The sequence below is a fragment of the Helianthus annuus genome, chromosome 17 (assembly GCF_002127325.2).
Source record: "Helianthus annuus cultivar XRQ/B chromosome 17, HanXRQr2.0-SUNRISE, whole genome shotgun sequence".
NCBI classification, from domain to species: Eukaryota; Viridiplantae; Streptophyta; class Magnoliopsida; order Asterales; family Asteraceae; genus Helianthus; species Helianthus annuus.
In genome coordinates, this window is record NC_035449.2 from 65,896,767 (window position 1) to 65,909,457 (window position 12,691).

General features: G+C 32.3%; 3 long non-coding RNA genes and 1 other non-coding gene across 5 annotated transcripts; 2 read left to right on the forward strand and 2 right to left on the reverse strand.

Annotated features, from left to right (window-relative positions):
- Window positions 1-240: 240 nt before the first annotated feature.
- LOC118489310 lies at window positions 241-3,249 on the forward strand. Its single transcript, XR_004887199.1, has 3 exons — window positions 241-579; window positions 676-731; window positions 3,193-3,249. It is a non-coding gene; the product is annotated as an uncharacterized LOC118489310 (long non-coding RNA).
- An 80-nt stretch (window positions 3,250-3,329) lies between these two features.
- Window positions 3,330-4,708, forward strand: LOC110922214. The gene is made up of 3 exons (XR_004887198.1): window positions 3,330-3,410; window positions 3,853-4,090; window positions 4,224-4,708. It is a non-coding gene; the product is annotated as an uncharacterized LOC110922214 (transcript).
- A 3,509-nt stretch (window positions 4,709-8,217) lies between these two features.
- LOC118489311 lies at window positions 8,218-9,833 on the reverse strand. Of its 2 annotated transcripts, XR_004887201.1 has the most exons (4): window positions 9,478-9,833; window positions 9,325-9,397; window positions 9,087-9,203; window positions 8,218-8,891 (listed from the first exon to the last, which is right to left on the reverse strand). It is a non-coding gene; the product is annotated as an uncharacterized LOC118489311 (long non-coding RNA). The 2 variants fall into 2 exon arrangements; XR_004887200.1 differs by having other exon boundaries at window positions 9,325-9,833.
- Window positions 9,834-10,063: 230 nt separating this feature from the next.
- LOC118489312 lies at window positions 10,064-11,349 on the reverse strand. The gene is made up of 7 exons (XR_004887202.1): window positions 11,255-11,349; window positions 11,095-11,146; window positions 10,908-11,024; window positions 10,780-10,818; window positions 10,546-10,619; window positions 10,252-10,366; window positions 10,064-10,166 (listed from the first exon to the last, which is right to left on the reverse strand). It is a non-coding gene; the product is annotated as an uncharacterized LOC118489312 (long non-coding RNA).
- Window positions 11,350-12,691: the final 1,342 nt, after the last annotated feature.

Below are 12,691 nucleotides of genomic sequence, written 5' to 3' on the forward strand. Positions count from 1 at the left end.
TCTAGGGTCATCTCATGACAAAAGTAAAATAAAAAAAGTCGGAAGAAACAAAAAAAATCAATGAAAATAAATAGATATATAAATGAGGTTTGTTGGAATTGATCGGTGGAAGGAGGGGTGATAAAAGTCATGATCGTACTTGGTATCTTCTTGTACCTCACCCTGAAAGCGACTGAACATATGGGGATCGCTATATAACCCTGCCCTTGATTCCTTTCTTTTGCACCATCTCACTCTAGTTATGCTAAATTGTAGTTTATGCTTGTCTTTGTTACAACTACTGCTGATTGGTTTGTAAATTTCTCAGACAATGCCAGCTATATATTTACCCATATGTGTCCTGTGACTTATTAAGGGAGCCCGTTGTTTTTGGGGAAAACCATATCCTCTTCTTTTTCATCTACACTCTCAATACACATATACAAACCTAGAGACAGAAAGGCGATGTCGGTGGTGATGAAGACACCGATGGTGGCGATGCTAGATCATCGGTAGTCGCCGGAATCGAAACACCATCTTTTGTCTGTTTTTGAGCAGTTGATTTTTGTATATTTGCTTGCATTTTACCTATTTCGTCAGGTATGTGCAGTTTCGTCTCTTGATATGTCTTTGTGTTAGGTTGGTTTGTCGTTGTTCTTTGCTTGATTTCTGATTGGTATGTTTCTGTTTTCATAGCCGCAGCCGCAAGCTTTTCTGACGAGCCACCGTCGTAATGTGTGCAACTATTCAAGGTAAATTTAACAACAATCTATTTGTTTTCTTATTTTGAACAAAATCCCTAAGCGTTTAATTGTTAACTGAAATCATGAGAAACAAATATTGGGTTTGAAATATCGGGCGTTTTTAGGGTTCTATTGGGGAAGATGATAGCTTGAAAGTGGTTTAAAAAATCGTAAATGCTTTCTTAAAACTAATGTTCTTCACCACTATAATATATTCTTGAAAAGCATTTGGATTAACCTAGCTAATATATACTTCATTTATAGATGCTATTATTGTATTTATTAATTGGTATGAGATCAAATACAAACTCTTATGTTTGTAAGAACCATAAGAACTAATACATAAATGACAAGTGTTCTTCAATTAAAAATTAGTTTAGGGGTAATTTAGACTTTTGACCCTATTTATTTATAACTAATTACAATTAATTATCAAAAATATCCCTAAATCCACGCAGATTAATTCAAACCAAAATTTAATTTTGTAACATATCCAGATCAAACCAATATGCAGGAACCACCAAGAGAAAAAACATAAGCACACCCCCATAAATGACATTAGCACAATCAAAAAAGAAACTTCCATTATTAGCACTTCCATTATCAACGACCTTAGCACAATCAAAAAACGACATTAGCATAACATAAGACTATCCACATTATTAGTATTCTCATTTATATCATTTTATAATGAATGACACATGTCGCATGATGGTTGGTTCTTACAGTTCTTACAAACATGGTGAGATGTATTTGATCCCATACACTATTTGAAAAGCAACTATAATGCAGGTCTTTCAGAGAATTAAAAGGCTTACACCCATTGGTTAACTACATTTCTATTTTGTAGTCATGTAACTAATCAATGTGAACACGTGAACCACAGTAAAATAGATATTAACATCTCGGTGCTCTATTGGTTCTTAAGGCTTGCCAAAAAAACTAAAGACAACCAAAGGTTAAAATAATCAATTAGTTTATTAGTTACAGTTATAAATAGAAAAAAGAAAAACGAAAACTGAGATTAGAAGAGACACAAAGTAAAATTGATACCCTTGTAAAAATCTGATTAGAAGGGGTTATCTCCTTTAACTTGTTAAGTCCTCTCTTCTATCCCCCTCAATGAAAGGTATCAAGTTTACTAAGTACTGTTCAAAAGAAAAAAAAGGTACCAAGTACTGTTCAAAAAAAAATGAAAAGAAAAGAAAGAAATGTACCAAGTACCGTTCAAAAAGAAAAAAAAAATATACCAAGTACCGTTCATAAAGAAGAATAAAATAAATGTACCAATACCAACAACAACAAACTATCCCATCTAATCCTCTTATTTAACTGAGGCTTTACCTTATTTCACCTCGCTCCCTCAAAATCTCTCAGGATCCTTTTCTATTTCTACTATATATATTTTTATTCTCGGATTTGTTAAGTTTTCATGACTCACTTAGGTAACCAAAATGATTTTTTTTTTTTTTTTTTTGCGTTCACAATTTTAATATGTTCATTTAGAGTCATTAGTATATATGGTTTGGGTTGTTTCAAAATTTTCGGCAACTTTTGGTAACCTGCAATCACAGAATGAAAAAGATAATCAAGAATTCGACCCTTGAAAATCTAAGTGTCATTAATATTTTTGTTGTATTTCACTTTTGTTGCAGTGGAAATTTAATACATATTTCAAAAGAAAGGAAACTTGTAAGCCATGGCGTTCGATTTCTATATACTTCATTTGCTTTCATTTCTAGCACCATGACGTTTCTTGTGAGTTCGTGTTAGGATCGATTTCGTTACACCGTTAACTGCGTAGATCACGTATCTTGTGTGGATCCAAGTACGAGAGTAGAATGAACACAAGCAAGCTAATTAAAGTTGATTTCTATTACTAATTGACACTTACAGAACCGTGAAATCAAACGACAAGAGTTTCCCTTCTCTGTCAACAAAGATTACAAATGAACAAACAAGACAACCTATTTATACTAGTAGTAGATCCACACAAACTGATATTCATAAATGGACCCTAGGCGCGTATCAACTCTCAAACGGATGGACTAGTAATTGCGCATGCACTTCTAATTGCGGATGTACATGTATACCTACGGATCAGACTGTGCGCGCTAGTCAACATAGGTCAAAACCCTAATCCTACGCACCATTGTTCGGTGCGAACCTTGGATGTGCATCCGTGCGGACCTGGCTGCGCCGGTCCGTGCGAACCAACTCTCTCACATACTAACTTATTATTTCCTGTTTATTCACCCTAAAACCTTGTCTTGTATCATTTGCTCGGCTACGATACTCTATTGACGCAAGCAATAGACATATGCACTCACATTTCTCTAAGCTTTAATCAATGAGAACACTATCCGGTATGATTATTAATCTTATTATAAATATTTCTAGTTGCTTTATTCGTTGTAGTTCTGTCTATTTTTATGTTCTTAATTGTTTTGTGGTGTTGGTTGAATTTCAGTGGCAAACTTACTCCACTATGCTTTTACTGCACTGATGCTGATGTTTCTAAGGCAAGTTACTTCTTACTCTAGCCATTACATATATGGTATCATGTTAGTTGTGGCATACTTCATGAATAACTTTTGAATCTGCTTCAGATAAGAAGTTGCCCTAATGCTTGGGTTCATACGAAGGCGATGAAGGATATGCGCGAGGCCAAAAGCTTTTTCAAGATAGGTATCATACCTTCTTTAGTCTCTACCTTTTGAAAAGGAAGATAAGGTGTTATTTTCAATTTTTATTTTCCTCTGAATGAGAAATTGAGCATTTATTGTGCTATAATATGAATAATCAATAAACATCATGTTAGATTGAAATTTAGAGGTGGCAATTTTACCCATTTACCATTTACCTATGAATGGGTTGACTTGGGTTGTGTTTCGTCTCAAATGGGTTGAAAGTAACTCTAAGTTTGTACCCAATCCATGCATCCTGTCACCTCTAGTTTTTGTCAAAGTCGTTTATAAAATGAGAACATAATGCCACACTAGTTTTTATTAAAGTCATTTATAATATGAGAACATAATGCCACAAATTTTGTCTCTCCTTTAGTTGCATCCAAATTGACAAGATTACCAAACCTGTTACCTGATATTTTGTTTGATTGCTTTAATCATAGCGCCATGTTGGGTTATTATATCAAAAAGCTTGAGGAATACTTTGATAGGAAATGCCCTCGTCCAAATAAGGATGATGTATCTTACCTGGATGAGCATCTTAAACTGCTTAAGGAATCCCTTAAGTCTCTTTCTTTTAAAATATCCAAACCAACACAACCACTTAAGGATGTCAAAGTAATTGATGGTTCAAATGACGAACACTTGAGACAGAATTTCGATTGGACCAACTATTTAAAGGTATGTGGTACGAAAATCTAAGAAAGGTATGTGGTTCGAGTTCAGTGCTACCGTATTGTCCTGAGTTTCACGCGCGTCTGTCTTGACATATAGCTATGTTATTGCGTGATAATTGTTTCTTGGTTCATCTCAGGAAATAATTATGAATACGTTTAAACATTCTGGATACCTACCACACCAACAGGAGGTGATTAATGCAACACTGAATAATCTCAATGTTATTGCTGTAATGCCGACTGGAGGTGGAAAAAAGCCTCACCTATCAGGTAGGATCGCGAAAAGAAGGATGGTGAGGTGCCTTCAAATATGGATGAACAGGATCGCGAAGAGATTGAATGTGAGATGCCTTTAGACATGGATGGGCAAGATTACGAAGAGAATGTAGATGAGGTACCTTTACACATGGATGGATGTAAGTGTACAAAAGTATCAGTAGTATTACGTGTTCTACAACATTTGATTGTTAAAGGAGTTCTTGAGTTGCTTCGAGAGCCAGATATAGAGCAAAAGGAAGGTGTGAAGAAGAAGTATATGAGAATGTATTTAAATGTAAGGTTCATTTATGAAAACAATTTTTTATCTAGTTTATAGTGTTTGCTACAATGTTTACTAAATAGTTTAATTCTTATAGTAATTGGTTTTATTTCTTGAAATCTTTATTTCTTAAGTTAACATTAACATTTAATATGCTTTCTTAAGTTAACACTAACACTTACTAAAACTAAATATGCTTTCTTAAGTTAACACTAACACTTAATACGCATAATGCTTTTTATGTGCCTAAGCATTATGGTTTTGTCGTTTATTCTTTTTATTTTCTGTAGGTATTACTAAATAGTTTTATTTCATGTTTTCTGTAGGTGTAGGTATTACTAAATAGTTTTATTTCTTGAAATCTTTATTTCTTGTTTTCTAAAGGCATTATTAAATAGGGAATTGGTTCTGGTACAAAGCATATTTATCCTACAAATCGTAATAACAGATCCTAGCACTTAAAAAAAGTTAAATTAGCACAAAACAAAACAATACATACATAATAGTAGCACTTTTGAATTATATTAGCACATGAAAATTAATCAAGATAATTGATTTTAGCACATATTTGAATGATATCAGCACTTTTCTTAATCAGCACATTGAAAACAAAAAGAAGATCCAAATAAAGAATTAATTGCTTGTTAGCATATTTATAGGGAAGGGTTGAGATCCTGTACAAACAGTGCTAACTGTAAGAACCGTAAGAACAGATCTGAATCATTGATAGTTTAAATCAAGGGTTGGGGTTGATTATAAATAAAACCCTTATAATTAAAAATTAGTACTAACAAGTTAGGGGTAATTTCATAAACTTGCTAGTCATTTGACCATTTGCAATTAAATACAAATTCCACCAAGGTTTTTTAAACTAAAATAACTTTTATATACTTCATTATTTTTTTTAAAAAAATATACCATAAAATCAAATACTTTTTTATCTTTAATATGAGTACCATATTGCTATACCTTTTTTTATTTATAAAAGTAACTTTTAAAAAAGTTACCAAAAGTTGTTTATAATTGTGCTGATAAAGTGTTTGATTATATGTTAATTACAATATAATACAAACAAACACCAAAAGTAGATATAATCAGCACATCTGATGTGCTGATAATGGAGAACGATTGAGGACGATGTGCTAATAATGGAGAACGATTAAGGATGTTATGCTAATTATTTAGTGTTGTGCTGATTATCTTTTTTGTGGTGGTTCCTACAGGTTGGTTCAATCATGAAGAGTTACTAGATCATGAATATGTTAAAAAATTCAAACTTTGATTTGAATTAAACTTGCATGGATTTAGGGATGTTTTAATAATTATTTTAAATTAGTTATAAATAAATATGGTGAAAAGGTCTAAATTACCCCTAAACTAATTTTTTATTGAGGGACACTTGTCAATTATGTGTTGGTTCTTACGGTTCTTACAAACATAAGTCTTTGTATTTGATCCCATTCCTTATAGGGAATTCAATATAAATGATATTATTTAGGATATTACTAGTTTAAGATCCCGTGAATTTCACGGGTTGCTAAAAGAAAATATCTTTATTATCACCGTTGCCATCACAAATGAAATATATGAATATGCAATGATCACAATTCGTTGAAAATCTCTTTGTACTCATAATAGTTTCATATGTGATTAATATTCAATTTAACAAATCAATTCAACACATATAAGCGATTAGTATTCAATCTAACAAACGTATCAGATCCTTTTTCAATTTGTTACATTCAAAAGATTGAAATGTCTAAAAATTTGATTACCCGGTGTCTTAAAAGTTAATTGACGATGGTCCTTTTTCAATTTTTCAAATTGTTACAGTAAAAAAGGATTCATAAACATAACATAAGCGACTGAAAAAGAAAAATAATTGATGATGATACCAGCAGGTTTAGTGTTGATGATACATGACATAGCTAGCAATCCCTCCATCAATTTCCATATACAACAAACCATTCTTCTTCTTCTTCTTTAACTCATCCCCAAAGTCACGACTCTACTCCTGTACCCTAAACCAAAATATAAGAGCGGAAAATCTAAACAACAAATTAAGAAATAGTAAACTTAATTTTGGGCAGGAATTTGAATCACATGTTCATTACTAAAAAAGCACAAACTGAGACTTACATCCTAATTTTTCTTCCACTTCGGTATGTATTAGAAGATGTCCAGTTTCTAGCCAATGCATAAAACCAAACAAAGAGACCACCTGTTGTGCCTCAGTTCTCCAATCTCCATGATATATGTTACCAGAGAATATATCATTGACAAAAAGAAGCAAAAGTAAGCCAGTCACAATACAAAGTAATAAGTTAAACATCAGTCACCAGTAGTATTTTTTGGGCATTCATGAACAATTTCTGCGAGTTGACTAAAAAGTTGCTTTAATACATCAATTTGAAATCATTGGTTTACAAATATGATGCTAACAAATACGTACAATACAAAATCAGATATGCAAAATTATAGAGATCGTACCTCAGCACGACGACAATAATACAACATCTTCACCTTCACAAAGCAACCCTTTCTTTATTCATCACCTGCAACAAATTAACATTTGACAACACTCCACCCGTTTGACCCATTCCCATTTGGCTAAACTTTTGGGTTAAACGGGTTAAAAATGTCATTTTGGTTAAATTCTATTCTTTATATAATAATTATTTAACATAACTTTTAACAGAAGTTGTAGCCTCTTTGCTAAAGAAAATCACTTCTAAGAAATCACATTGTAAAGATAAGCAACCAAACCAACGCTAACTAAAATACAAAATCCAAGATCAGTAAAGTTAAGACTAACACTGTAGCAAATTTAATAACTTTTTGATAAATAGAGTATGTAAACATTTTAATCCTTGTGTTAATCCACTTTCAGTATTGAATGATTTAGCCATTGAGGATTTTGCTATTGCAAATGAAATCAAGAAAGGAAACATATTTCTAATTTAAAGTTCAAAAAATAATAAGAAATTAAGTATATTTAACTTACATCTAAGTTGGATTGGATCTCTGCATTTGCCTCTGGAACTGGAACTGCCCGACCACTCGATCACGAATATGATTCGCTTATTTGCTTGTGTTTCTAAACTTGACATGTTGTACATGCTTCACTATTATCAGATATAGACATCAAGTCACCTAACTATTTCCCATAGTATAAAACTGAACAGCTGATAGATTGCATCCATAGAAATGGATGTCAAGCAACAGGTAGTCTAAACACGAAGCATAATGATTGCAAATATGAAAAATAAAAAAATAAGCACTTTTAACATGAAAAAAATAACAAAAATAACAATAATCAGATCACATAAACATGAACATAGCTTGAATAGAAATCATGGTAACCTCCTGTACTTCAGGTACCAACTCTAAGAAGTTACGAAAGTTAATATTTTCTATTACTTTAGTCTGCCATAATATTGCCTAATACTTTAGCCTTCTAATCTCAAGAGTCCAGTTAGAATTATATAATTTTACTAAATTGAGAGCATAAGTATTTTTAGTATCGGTCCCTAAATCATTTATTAAATAAGAGATTATCAGTTTTTGTGGTTTTTCAATATGGTGCTCAATAATTCTTTTAAACCAAGTACTTAATTAAATTAAACAATGTTTTGAAATTATTAGTCCTTTAAACCTAAAATTGAACTATAGAATGTGTTTGGCTGAGTTAGATTAGCTTCAATAATCCAATCTAATCACTAACCATCGTTATGGATTGCTTATGTTAACGTTTACAGAATGGGTCGACCCGATTATCTTAAATTTCCAATGGGTAAGAGTAAAAAAAAACATAAAAATGATACGGGTCAAACGAACTGAAAGCCACCAAAAATGTCATAAACATAAATTAAATCATATTTGGCTTAGTAGTTACATACAATAATATCTCACATTTTTATCATATTTGGCTCAGTAGGATATCATTCCAAACATTTCAAGATATATAATAAATAATGACAAAAAGAAATTGACCTGATGAATTATAGGATTTCCTGATTTTTCAAATGGCATTTTGTCTTCAAATTCAAGGTCTTCAATAATGGAGGTATTAGCAAAAGAATGTTGTAGATATAATTTTAAAAAGATAACCAACTTGTCACATAGAAATAAGAAATTAAAAATTGTAAAAATACCTTTACCATTTGCATATGATTGTGGTTTTCAACATCCATTACCATTTGCCAAGTTTAAAGCATCCAACGCCTATGATAGTATCCGGTCCCACCTCCTCAGGCAGTTGCAACTCCTGAGCTTTCGAACCCAAAACTTGTTATGCAATCAGGTATAAAATTAATATAAAAAAAGCAAGTGATGCAAACAATCACCAGACGACAAAAAACTAACTCAAGATAGAATTCGCAGGGTTTACTTTCAAATTGGACTCCACATGCATTACAGATAACTAAAAGAAGTAATATTTAGTAACAAATGACTAACTCACCTAGTTGTTAGGTTTTCTTTTGGGTTTTTTTTCTCAAATTGCGGTGTGTTGTTGTTGATAATGATCATCCGATTCTATTGCTATATGAACAATGAGAAGATCATGATTTGAACATACCTGATGTCGCATATGAGATTACAAAAAACATTATAAACATGACATATATTAAAAAAATCATTATGGATTCGAGATTTTACAGATGAACATAGCAATTGTTAGTTGTTTCAAAACCCTTCACCTTTAAACACATGGCCTAAGTGTCCTCCACAAGCAGTGCAAGTAATTTCGGTCCTCCTTCCATGCGGGCCGGCCTGCAAACTCAACAAAATTTAAAATCGCATTTGAAACTCAAAAGAGTATCGAATATTCGAATTCAAACTACCAAGCTCACAGTGCGGGTGATTGCTCCGTGGAGACCTTCATAGAAAGCAGGCAAACCACACCCAGAGTTAACTTGGTGGTTGATTTATAAAGTGGTGTCCACATCACCCAATTGATTGGCCAAGAATAGGGCCATGTGGCAAAGTTGAATTGTTTTAGCATAATAGATAGATGAAGCAAAATTTTTCTAGTCAAATTTGAGACGAACTGTTTGTTTAAGTGCAAGAAAAACACATGTACACTATAGAAGAAACTGATTAATACATGGCACACATAATATAAGAGCTACGACAACTAATGCTAGATCGTTTATTTAGTGAAATAGACTACTATAAGCTATTTATGTCATTAAAAATTTTAAGTGTTTTGAAACTATATATATGATGGTATAGAACATAGAAGAATATAAATAAAAAATACGAAATTTTGGAAGGATACCTAAGGAAATAACCCTAACTTTTGAAGTTAACTACCAAGAAAAAAATTAAGAAATTTCAATCAAATAACAATATGACAAAATTTTTTTGAAGTTGCTGGAAGATTGCAAGATCAATAATTTTTAAAGAAAAAAAATAATTTTTGAAGTTGAACCCTGAATGATATGCTCGAGGAAATGTCATAACGAACTCCAGTGGATTCATTCTGAACACGAAAAACCGGAACTCCTGATTTTAGTATGAATGGTGAAAGTTGGGTGACCTGAATCACAATGAACAAATTTACATGCATTATTCATTTAAAACTATACTTTTATTTCTAATTTTCAAACAAATATATTTCTCACAAGTTTGCGAAGCAAGTCAGGTTGTTCAGCAAAAAGATAAGGCAAATGCTTTCTCACATCGCCTCCAATTTAATACCATCTTTCCCACATACACCATACCACATCTTCGAAGCACCTATATGCATGTAATTCATTGAATATAGATGATGATCTTCAACATGTAGTTAAAAATAAGAAAACCAATTAAATTTAAACAGCTGGCTAAAGCCTAATAAATTTCCAACTCAAATATAATAAAACTCCATTGAAATTATTAAATATAGAAAACCCATAAAAACATAATGATTTTAATACCTGCAGAATTACATTCAAAAGCAATTCTTGCTGATCTTTTGCAATCCGGCAATCTTTCCATTGAAGATCTATACCTGTAAATATGGAAATCAAAGGATTGAAGGCCTGAGATGAAATTCACAGACATACACTGAATGTGTTCATTAAACCTTTTAAAACCCAAAAATCGTTAAATCCACAATTGAAAACCCCAATTGTAACATTGAAATTGTAATGCACCTAATCCAAACGCACCTGAATAGAAAGCCTCTTCCAAAAAAATGCCTGAGAACCCTAAATTCGAAACAAACGTGACGAAGTGTGAACGAAAGGGATCAAAAATATGGTTAACGAATTCCATTCAGTATCTAAAAGAAACTTACAATTTACTCAAAGAACTAAAACCAGATCTGAACAAAAACTATTACATTTCACACGATCAGAATCCGATCTCATACCTTAGCCCTCAAATTCTTTCTGGATCTTCGAAGTTTGAAGGTCTGAAAATCGCACATATCATAATTAGGGTTTTGTAGAAACGTAGGATTATAAGATTAAAACTTAACATACCAAGATCTAGTTCAGAGGGTAACGATTTAGGATGAATAAGAGAATCGCCTCGCTGAGAATTAGGGTTTATGAAAGATAAATCAAGATTAAACAAATATGAAACACGAATCAATGCATAAAAAACATATGTGGATCAGATTTAGAATCGAAAATGACTTACTTGTTGCCTTCAATCGATGCTTTCAATCCTTGCTTTAGACACCAAGGTTTGCGATTTGCAAAATAAGATATAGAAAGGTTGAGGAGAGAGATGGTTGTGGGAAGAAGAAACGTACGTGAGAAGAAGGAGATATAGGAAATAGATTGGCGCCCATTGTGAATTATCTGGCCTAAGAGGGTATCCACATCAACCAATTGATTGGCCAAGAATAAGGACATGTGGCAAAGATGAATTATTTTAGTATAATAGATAGATTTTATCATTTCTCTATAATTGGTTGGATGGCATGTGACACTTTTTAAACGGTTCTTACAGTTTGTATGCGAAATGTGGTTTGTATTTGATCCTACTCCTATTAAATAGTATTATTTCTTGAAATCTTTATTTACGTTTTCTTTTATTTCTTGTTTTCTGTATGCATTATTAAATAGTTTTATTTCTTGAAATCGGTATTTCTGTTTTCTGTAGGTATTAGTTAACACCAACACTTAATATACATATTTCTTAAGTTCTTAAGTTAACACCAACACTTTATGTACATAATTCTTAAGTTAACACCTACACTTAATATGCATAATGCTTTTTATGTGCCTAAGTTTTGTGGTTTTGTCTTTTATTCTTTTGTTTTTTGTAGGTCGGAAGCATAGAGATGGAGTAGAATGTAACTATAAGGTCTATCCCTTCCATTCATACCCTTGCATTGTTTTTAAAACATGTTTTTGTATCCTCCTATCCCATGTAAAATCATTCCTTGTGGTTTGTTGTTTGTTATTTATATAGTTCTGCAGTTATACCATGTAAAACCATTCCTCATGGTTTGTTGTTTGTTATTCGTAGTTGTCGTCCTAAGAAAAGTAGAAAGAAAAAAAAAGATAACGACCCTCTGAAGAAGTAAGAAAAGGAGAAAGAGAAAAAACACAGTTGCAAATAACAACCCTCCGAAGAAGAAGACAATTGTTGGTTCAGGCCCCTCTTTCAATACGCACTCAAAACACACTTTTGGACTATTGTTTCTAGGGGTGAGCAAAACGCAAAACCCGACCCTACCCAACCATTACCTAACCCGATCCAAGAACCGGTCAAACATAAAATACATAACCGATTCACTACCCTAAATATTGGGTCGGTTCCGGATTTTTATGTAATCAGGTTTGAAGGGTAGTAAGTATAAGAACCGACCCGACTTATTTCATTTTTAAGCATGTTTTGTTATGAACTTGGGAAGACTATTGTACATTCTCAAACCATCCAGTGATGAAGAAACACAACATTCTCCTTGATTTCGGCCTTATATACATTTCAATCTATATTTCTATTTCAATCTTGGTTAATTTTCATTCAAATGTTATTGATAGTCATGCCTAATTTGAATTAATTTGATCATGCTAGTATAATATGTGTGTTCTATATTAAGTAGTTCTGTAATTGTTGATACGA